We start from the raw sequence: 8,747 nt of genomic DNA on the forward strand, positions 1-8,747 counted from the left end.
AGATGGAATAAAGACCTAAAACTATAAAGTTAACAGAAAGAAATGTAAGAAAATATCTTTTGTGAATTGGGAGTATGGAAGGACTTAAACAAAACTTCAAAAGCAGAAATCATAAGGAAAAAAAAAGATCATTTTGGTTACATCAAAATTAAGAACTTCTGTTCATCAAAGAACCCCATGGGCAAATCTAAAAGACTGGTGCAGATATTGGCACCCTAGATATTGGCAATTTCTAGGGGCTAATATTAGTATTAGCATAGAACATTAGAAGAGAGCAGCGCTGGCCAGTAGAACTCTCTGATGATGGAAATGTTCCATATCTGTTTTGTCCAGTATAGTAGCCACTAGCCACGTGTAGCTACTGAGCACTTGAAATGTAGCTAGTGTGAACTAGGAACAGAATTTTTAATTTTATTTCATTTTAATTAATTTTAGTTTAAATTTAAATAGCCGCATGTGGCTAGTGGCTACCCTATTGGGCAGCACAGATCTAGAATACACAAGAAACTCTTATAAATCATCAAGAACGAGACAGGAACCCCAAGAGAAAAACAAAGGATATAACCAATTATCCAGAGGAAACTCGAAAGGCTAATAAACTTATGAAGAGAGGCTGATACTCATTAGTAATCAGAGTAAGGCAAATTAACACAGCAATGAGGAAATTGTGCTACACCTACAAGACTGGGAAATTAATATTAGAGAGCTGGATAATGCAATTGTTGCTGGGGTTGTGGGGATGTGAGAGCCCTCAGGTGCTGCTGGGGGAAGTGTAGACAGGGAGCACCATTCTGGAGACCACCTGGCAGTACTTAGTCACAGTGAGTATATACATACGACTAATAGCCACCCTACAGGAAGGAGTAGAACTGCCCCATAGGGTTTCCAAGGAGCGGCTGGTGGATTTGAACAGCTGACCTTTTGGTTAGCAGCCAAATGCTTAACGACTGTGCCACCAGGGCTCCATACATACCCTAGGATCCTGCAATTCCGCTCCTAAATAAGTATTCCAAAGATATTCTCAATCAGATCCGTAAGGAGACATGTAAGGGGTGTGCACTGTAGCCAGGACCAGCTCCATGGCCGTTTGATCTGTGTGCTGGCACAGGGCTGTGCTTGGCTTAACGCTCTGTGTCGCCATCTTGAAACTCTTAATCCTTTTTGAACAAGGGGCCTGGCATTTTCATTTTGCACGGTGCCCTGTAAATTATGCAGCTGGCCTTGACTCAGCGTTATTTGTGGTGGCTGAGAGGCCACCCCTGGAAGAATGCATTGATAAAATGTGGTGGGTACATACCGTGGCGTCCTGCGGAGCTGTTAGAAGCAGCAGGTTAGCTATACACAGAGCAACATGAATGGATCTTAAATACACACTGCTGAAGAGAAAAAGAAAGAAGACACATAATGCAATGTCATCTACATAAAATTAAAAATACGGGTGCATAAAACATTAGCAAGAACACATACAAAAGTTCACACATTAAACGCACTGGGGTGATTGACTATGGGGGGAACTGCAAGGGGATTTGGGGATAAATGTGAATAAATATGTTAATAAAACAGGAGCGGGGCCTCCTAAACAACTACAACGATCAAACAATCAATCACCCAAGAAAGATTTCTCATTACTCTCTCATTGAAAGCAACCCTAACCCACGGCCCTAATCAGTGCACCGTTTTACAACGCAGATTTATCACAGGAAATGGCACTAGTTAATGTGTTACAGAAAACTGTGTTCGCACTTTAAAGTAGGCTTTAGTTCATAATATTTAACCCACTATGACTGAGAACCACTGACCTTTCTATAATTAAACCAGTCAATAGAAATAAAAACGATGTCGAATCTCCAGGAGCAGGAAAAGCGTTTCTTCCTTGCAGAGATGTGTGCAAGTTTTAAAAAAGAAACCCTCTGGCACACAACGTGAATCTCCCTGAGGACACCGCCAAGGTGCAGCTCATGGAAAAGGCAATACAAACGGCTTCAAGACAGGCAAAGACCTTCAGCCTCACCCAAGAGAAACGAAGCTTAAACTCGAGCGAAGACTGACGAAGGTCAGGGAAGGCGGTAACTATTGTTGAGGAAGGCGTAGAAAACAGCAGTGTCTCACTGGGGTGCGAACTGAAACAGCCCCTCTTGAGGTCAACCTAGCAACATCCCTCAGGTTTTAAACCACGTGTTGCGATGGGCCCAACAATGCCATTTCTAGGAATTTATCCGACACACACCAGACACACTTGAACATGTTGACATGACATCCGTGCAAGGATATCCCCTTCACATTCTTTAGATGAGCAGATCTTTGGGGAAACAACCTAAGTGCCCATCAGGAGGGAACTGGTTAAATAAGTACGGTAATGGTTAATCTTAGGGTGCCCTAGAAACTTCGGGAAAAAAATCAGACCCACCCGTATGACGCCATCACCAAGGGCACGTGAAACAGCAAAGAATAGGCAGAAATCGAACACTTCCGTTTGAAATGTCGGGAGAGAAAACAAAGGAAACGGGAACGGAGGGTACTGTTAGGAGGACGGTTGCATGTGACGGGCTCCCTTGGGACAGGGGCAGAGACTGGCTGCTCCTAGTCCGGTTAGTGGGTGCTGGCTGGGCTGGGGAGGCAGAGCGGGGAAGGGACCGCACTTTTTCACCGTGCACCCCTTTTGTCCCGTTTGAATTCTAGGCCGTGTGCACGTTTGTGCCAGTTCACACACTCCCTGATGTCTGACTTCAGCCGCTGGGTGGGAGGAAGAGGCGGTGGCCGTTTGGGCACAGCCAGCGCCCCCGGATTCCTGGGCGCTCGCTTCTGCGGGGGAAGTCGGACTTTCGCCCGCCTAGCCTGGTTCCGCGACGGGGTGCCCCAGCAGTTCAAGAGAAGCACTTTCAGCGGCGCCTCTGGGCCGAAGAGCCGGGGAGCGGGGGAGCGGGGAGGTGGGGGCAGGACTTGAGGACTCGGGGTCCTCATGCGCCCTGCGCGGGGCCCAGAGCACCGCAGGAACTGTGCGCCGACCCTGCTGTGGGGACACCGCAGCCTGGGGCGAGGGGAGCAGGTCTCTGCCCTCGCCCCGGGCCTGGAGGGCCTCCGCAGCCGCCGTGTCCCCTTCCTCTGAGGCCGTGGCGGGTGCGCTGCCCGGGACTGGATCTTCCTCCACACGGTCCGCAGCCCGGGAGGCGCGAGGGCGCCCCCTTTCTCCGCCGCACTGGGAGCGCCCGGACGGTGCCTCTGCCTCCGCTGGGCCACAGCCCTTGGCAGGGGCCCCTCAACCACCCGGTCCCCTGCTCCCCACCACGCCGCCGCCGCGGGATCTTTTTCTCCCCCTTCACCTCGAGGAAGGCCCGGATTCGTGCAGGTTCCTGACTCCGCAGAGATGGAGGAGGGAGGGTCTCGTTACTGCGGACACCAGAATCCTGGCTTTGGGCTCCATCTGCCTCTGTGTGCTCAGTAAACATTTATTGACTTGAATTAGGGGAAGCTGTAGTATACAAGGGACATGTGTATAAAAGGGAGAGACCTAGGGAGAAAACCATAAAACCAATCTTAGGACATAAATAAAATCTGAGCAGATGGAAGACACATCACGCTCTTGCACAGGAATACCGACAACTTAAAACCCTAAATTTCCCCCCAGCCCCAAACCCTAAGTCATGTACACACTAGCGCGGTCCAAGGAGAAACGCGAGGGTTTTGTTGGTGGTGTGTATTTGTTTTATTGTGCTTTAAATGAAGGTTTACAGAACAAATTAGTTTCTCATGAAACAGTTAGTACACATATCGTTTGTGACATTGGTTGCCAACCCCACGACATGTCGACACTCTCCCCTTCCCAAGCTTGGGTTCCCCGTTACCAGCTTTCCTGCCCCCTTCTGCCCTCTTGTGCTTGCCCCTGGGCTGGTGTGCCCCTTAAGTCTCGTTTTGTTTTACCGGCCTGTCTAATCTTTGGCTGAAGGGTGACCCTCAGGAGTGACTTTAGTACTGAGTTGAAAGGGTGTCCAGGGGCCATACTCTCGGGGTTTCTCCAGTCTCTGTCAGACCAGTAAGTCTTTGTTTGTGAGTTAGAATTTTGTTCTACATTTTTCTCCAGCTCTGTCTGGGACCCTCTGTTGTGATCCCTGTCAGAGCAGTCAGTTATGGTAGCCGGGCACCATCTACCTGTGCTGGACTCAGTCTGGTGGAGGCCGTGGGAGCTGTGGGCCTTCAGTCCTCTGGACAAATCTTTTCACAAGGGTTTGTTTTTGTTTGCTTTGTTTTGGGTTTTAGTTGTACAAATGATCTTAAAGTTACATGGATGAATGAATGACCAAGATTTGTTAGATTAGCACAAAAGAGAACAGCGAGTCGGAAGCTGCCTTATGAAACGTCAGCACATCTTGTCACCTGTCATTATGGGATGGACTAGGCAAAAGCAGCTAGATTGTTAGAACTGATTAGGTAATTCAGAAACGGATTTCAGTATATGAGAAGTTAATACACTTCGCGGGGGAGGGAGGGCAGCGTAACACTGTGGCTGGAGGGGCATTTATCTGATAACAGGGTGCCCAGCCAGCCTTTCTGAAAAACAATTTGGCAGCCTCTATTTAAATAAACAACATGTACTCTTCAACGCCCGCTATCCTGAAATAAAAACATCTGCACACTGGTGCGCCTGAGGAAAGGCTGTTTGCTGCATCGCTCTGCGCAGAGACCAAAACGGAAAACAGGCAATGTTCACCCACGTGTGAAGGGTGGAATGAATTACGGTACATCCTCCTGGGGGAGTAGCGCACAGCGATGGAGCTTCACTTTCCGACTTGGAGGCTTCCTATGGGCTATTGTAGAGGTTGTGTGGAACCGCCAACCTTTGTTAGCAGCTGAGCGCTTTAACCACTGCACCACCAGGGCTCCTCTGTGAGTAGTATAACTCCACTTTCATAAAACAAACGAAGACCAAAGCCCCCTATGTGTGTATGTATACACACACACACACACACACACACACACACACACACATATGTGGATATATATGATATTATTGTATCGGCGTACGAATTGAATGGTGTCTCCCATAAATTCATGTCCACCTGGAACTTCAGAATATGATCTTATTTGGAAATGGGGTCTTTGCTGGAGTGGGGGCTGACAGAGGGACAGATCCAGGTGGCCTACAAGCTGCTGCCCCAGGAGTTCTCATACCTGCGTGATTTCAGAATCATCCACCATGACCCCAAGGCCTGAGATCTGCTGCTGAGGGACAGGTCAAGCTGGTGAAGACCCCTCCGCCTGGCCCCACAGGAATGGGTCCCCAAAGGTTGGAAGCGCTTGCCCCTGCCCCGACATCAGCGCATCACTTTGGCTGAAGTGCGTTGACCACCTACTGTATACGAGGCGCTCGGTGCTGAGTAACCACTTGGGGGTCCCTGATCTCATGGGAGTTTGCAAGCTCCCCTCTGCCTCCAGCCCCAGTAACGATAACAGCAAATGAAGCACTAAGCAGCCCTACAAAACCCCAAAGGGAAGGGTCCAGGGAAGTGTCTCAACACTAACTGTGGTCTGGGAACCGAAGAAGTCAGAGAGGGCTCTGGGCCAAGGAGGGAGAAGAGCCAGGCGGGAAAGGGGAACTGGGCAGAGCAGAGCACCAGGGAACTCTGAGGTCGCGTGGGCCCCACAAGGGCCAGAGCGAGTCACTCCGCATCGCCCACCTTCCTCCCATCCAGCCTATTTGGCGTCTCTGCCAGGAATGCCACCCGCTTGCAACACCAGGGCTCCTTCATCCGGACCCGTACCTGTGAGGGGTGGATCTGGGGGAGGGAGGACAGGGAGTGGGGGGGCAGGTGGAAGTGAGCATCTCCACCTCTCCACGGTGGCACCCAAGGCGGCCAAGTGCGAGACAGGCCTGGCAGTCGGCTTCCTGACGCTCACTACCCTGAAAGCCCCCTGGAGCATTTCTACTCTGCACACACGGGGTCGCTGTGAGTCGGAATCAAGTCAAAGGCGACTGGTTTGTATTTTGTTGGTATGTTCTCAGAGTACAGGATTAGGGGCCTGAGTATGTAGCTATAGTGTTGCCTACGAGTGGAATCAACTCAACAGCAATGGTTTTTTTTTTTTTTTTTTTTTTGCCGCCGACCTTTCCGTTAGCAGCCAAGGGCTTTAACCACTGTGTTACCAGGCTCCCTTTCGGGTGGAGATGGCCAGTAGGTTTCCTCTTTCCTGCAGACTGGCCTCTTCTCCAGGCCAGGGGGAGAATGCTGTGACAGACAGCTGGTGCTGGCTGCCGGAGCTGAGAGGAGGCGTGACTAGGGTACTTGCTAGCCTCGATCTAAAAGAATAGTGGTCTCCATATGCTTCCAGCCGTCCTCCCCAAATATTTGTTGGAAATTTAGACAGTTGCCAGTTTTCTAGCAGTTTGATTTTGTTATATTGCAATTAACAGTTTTGTACTATTATTGCAATTAGACTTTTTTTTTTTTTAATATTTTATTGTACTTCAGGTGAAGGCTTACAGAACAGATAGTTTCTCATGTAACAGTAGCACACATGCTGTTTTATGACATTGGTTAACAACCCCACAACATTTTAACCCTCTAAATTCTCAACTTTTTTTTTTTTGGTGAAAATACAGATAGCCAAAGATACGCCATTTCAAAATTTTTTTTTACATACACATTTAAGTGACATTGACTACGCTCTTCTAATTGTGCTGTTATTCTCACTTAAGATGGCAATTAGACTTTTGATGAGAAATCTTCTGTTTGAGGATTTACCTCCTTAGCGTGCATCCTGGGGCGGGGGACGGGTGTTTGGATCTAAGGGTGGATGTTAGTGCCTTGGGACGCCCACCATTAGCTCCGGGAACATTCCCCGTTCAACCGACCTCCCCCAAAATGATCTTGTCCCTGTGAGATGTAAATTTTGGCTTCGTCTCCCTTGCCTTAAACTGAGAAAAGCAAGATTAGAACCACATCAGAAGGCCCAACATGTATTACGTGCCTACACACAAGCAAAAGTCTTTTCCAGTGCAAAGAACAGAGTAATATCAGGAAAAATAAGAGGCTGTCTCTGTATTTGCTTGCATATGCATAAAATCAAAAATCAAACCCGTTGCCGTCAAGTCGATTCCAACTCGTAGTGACCCTATAGGACAGAATAGAACTGCCTCATAGGGTTTCCAAGGAGCGGCTGGTGGATTTGAACTGCCCACCTTTTGGTTAGCAGCCGAGCTCTTAACCACTGCGCCACCAAAAAACCCAGAAAATCATCTGTACCTGATTCCTCAGCTTTCCCAGCCACCCACCCTCCCCCACCTGTCGGAGCCTCGAGATTAGAGGAATCTCCGTAACGTTGAAGAAGACTGCTCTCCAGTGGGCTCTGCACCAATGTCCTTCAGCCACTTACCAACCCACTGGGCAGAAGCACCCCCGCAGGGCCATTTCGAGCAGTGGGGACAGACTTGCCCGAGTCCTGGGTCTGCAGAGCTGAGCCCCAGGTCCCATCTATCATATGAAGGGTGGGGCTCTAAGGGACATCTGAAGGCCCCTCCAGCTGGAATTCTTTAGTTCTGAGCTGGGGTCATGGCTTTCTGACAGCCTCCACATGAAGACCAGGCACCTGGGCCGTACCCGTCCCTCTGCCCCACCTCCAGAAGGCAGGAATGACAAAGTTTGGGCAGCGCCCTCGGGGTCTGGCCCATGAGGAGTGACCACAGGACCCCGGGTTCTCCCACTGCTTGGCCTGAGGTCCTCTGGCTGTGCGTTGGTCCTGGAGGAGCCGTCCCGTACCATGTGGACCCTTGGTCATTTGTATGTGTCCCACCGTATGTGGTCCCAAGTACTTATCTGTCTGTGGATTCAGTGAATCCCAGTGAGGAACCCTGTGAGGAAAACAGAGTAGGTCTCATCCTCCCACTTGACAGATGGGAAACTGAAGCCCAGAGAGGAGATCACACAGCTTCATAGCTGGACCGGGATTGTAGCCTTGGTCTCACTGCACCTCTCCTAGGGTCCCTCCACGCTGACCCAGCTGGCTCCTGGCACCCCAGAGCAGAGGCATGTCCCCTCTGTCCCTCAGCCCCCCAGGGGGTTCCTCCAGCCCTGGATGAAAGGGGCCTGGCCTCTGCAGGAGGGAATCTCCTTGACTGGAGGCCTAGAAAAGACCAGAGAGGGCCCCAGGCCAGCGTTTGGGCTGCGAGGTCTCCTGTGAGTCACCCACCCCGGGGCCTGGCCTGCAGCCTCACCAGTGCCACAGTCAATGGGGTCAAGGAACCCAGGCTGAACAAGCACACCAGGGCCTGAGTCTGAAAACCAGCAGGCCAGCGTGCTATTTTTCAGGGGGAGAATTTATTTTCCTGCCAGTCCCCATCTCAGCCTGGAGTGCAGAACCCCTGTGGGTCCCTGCTCTCCTCTTAGGATTCCTTGGGGAATGTGCATGAAGCCGGAGAGATGTGAGGAATAAAATCTATTTTTCTGTAGAGCACCTTCCATAAGCATCTGCTTCAAAGGCTTGTAAAACATCGTACTTGCTACCTGGGGAGGCCTGTTCCAGTTGAGGGACTAGTCCCTCCCACTGTTGGGTCCCCCAAGTCCCCAGATGGCAGGGGATATGTGGCGGATGTGAGGCGTCACCAAGCAGGACACTGGCACCTGTACACCAGTGAGGCTGCCATTTCAGAGAAAGGAAACTCCTCAACGGTTATGGATTGAATTTGTGCCCCCCCAAAATGTGTGTCAACTTGGCTAGGCCATGATTCCCAGTATTGTGTAATTGTCCATCATTTT

The sequence above is a fragment of the Trichechus manatus genome, unplaced genomic scaffold, assembly GCF_000243295.1.
Source record: "Trichechus manatus latirostris isolate Lorelei unplaced genomic scaffold, TriManLat1.0 scaffold00004, whole genome shotgun sequence".
Classification (NCBI taxonomy): domain Eukaryota; kingdom Metazoa; phylum Chordata; class Mammalia; order Sirenia; family Trichechidae; genus Trichechus; species Trichechus manatus.